The sequence below is a fragment of the Schistocerca piceifrons genome, unplaced genomic scaffold, assembly GCF_021461385.2.
Source record: "Schistocerca piceifrons isolate TAMUIC-IGC-003096 unplaced genomic scaffold, iqSchPice1.1 HiC_scaffold_685, whole genome shotgun sequence".
Taxonomy (NCBI): Eukaryota; Metazoa; Arthropoda; class Insecta; order Orthoptera; family Acrididae; genus Schistocerca; species Schistocerca piceifrons.
In genome coordinates, this window is record NW_025728932.1 from 631 (window position 1) to 2500 (window position 1870).

The following is a 1870-nucleotide window of genomic DNA, read 5'->3' on the forward strand; positions in this document are numbered from 1 at the left end:
AGTTGATCGTTGAATGGCGGCCGAAGAGAATCCGCGCACCCGCGCGCCCCCGGAGGAGCACGCTAAGGCGGACGCGGCCTCGCAGCAAGGAAGATCCGTGGAGGCCAAGGCACGGGACCGAGCTCGGATCCTGCACGCAGGTTGAAGCACCGGGGCGCGAACGCCGCGCAGGCGCGCGCATCCTGCACCGCCGGCCAGCACGAGGCCGACCAACGGCGAGAGCAGACCACGCCCGCGCTAAACGCCCCGCACTTACCGGCACCCCTACGGCACTCACCTCGCCCAGGCCCGGCACGTTAGCGCTGACCCACTTCCCGACCAAGCCCGACACGCCCCGATCCTCAGAGCCAATCCTTATCCCGAAGTTACGGATCCAATTTGCCGACTTCCCTTACCTACATTATTCTATCGACTAGAGGCTCTTCACCTTGGAGACCTGCTGCGGATATGGGTACGAACCGGCGCGACACCTCCACGTGGCCCTCTCCCGGATTTTCAAGGTCCGAGGGGAAGATCGGGACACCGCCGCAACTGCGGTGCTCTTCGCGTTCCAAACCCTATCTCCCTGCTAGAGGATTCCAGGGAACTCGAACGCTCATGCAGAAAAGAAAACTCTTCCCCGATCTCCCGACGGCGTCTCCGGGTCCTTTTGGGTTACCCCGACGAGCATCTCTAAAAGAGGGGCCCGACTTGTATCGGTTCCGCTGCCGGGTTCCGGAATAGGAACCGGATTCCCTTTCGCCCAACGGGGGCCAGCACAAAGCGCATCATGCTATGACGGCCCCCATCAACATCGGATTTCTCCTAGGGCTTAGGATCGACTGACTCGTGTGCAACGGCTGTTCACACGAAACCCTTCTCCGCGTCAGCCCTCCAGGGCCTCGCTGGAGTATTTGCTACTACCACCAAGATCTGCACCGACGGCGGCTCCAGGCAGGCTCACGCCCAGACCCTTCTGCGCCCACCGCCGCGACCCTCCTACTCGTCAGGGCTTCGCGGCCGGCCGCAAGGACCGGCCATGACTGCCAGACTGACGGCCGAGTATAGGCACGACGCTTCAGCGCCATCCATTTTCAGGGCTAGTTGCTTCGGCAGGTGAGTTGTTACACACTCCTTAGCGGATTCCGACTTCCATGGCCACCGTCCTGCTGTCTTAAGCAACCAACGCCTTTCATGGTTTCCCATGAGCGTCGATTCGGGCGCCTTAACTCGGCGTTTGGTTCATCCCACAGCGCCAGTTCTGCTTACCAAAAGTGGCCCACTTGGCACTCCGATCCGAGTCGTTTGCTCGCGGCTTCAGCATATCAAGCAAGCCGGAGATCTCACCCATTTAAAGTTTGAGAATAGGTTGAGGTCGTTTCGGCCCCAAGGCCTCTAATCATTCGCTTTACCGGATGAGACTCGTACGAGCACCAGCTATCCTGAGGGAAACTTCGGAGGGAACCAGCTACTAGATGGTTCGATTAGTCTTTCGCCCCTATACCCAGCTCCGACGATCGATTTGCACGTCAGAATCGCTACGGACCTCCATCAGGGTTTCCCCTGACTTCGTCCTGGCCAGGCATAGTTCACCATCTTTCGGGTCCCAACGTGTACGCTCTAGGTGCGCCTCACCTCGCAATGAGGACGAGACGCCCCGGGAGTGCGGAGGCCGCCGCCCCGTGAAGGGCGGGGAAGCCCCATCCTCCCTCGGCCCGCGCAAGGCGAGACCTTCACTTTCATTACGCCTTTAGGTTTCGTACAGCCCAATGACTCGCGCACATGTTAGACTCCTTGGTCCGTGTTTCAAGACGGGTCGTGAAATTGTCCAAAGCTGAAGCGCCGCTGACGGGAGCGATTATTCCGCCCGAGAGCATCCCGAGCCAACAGC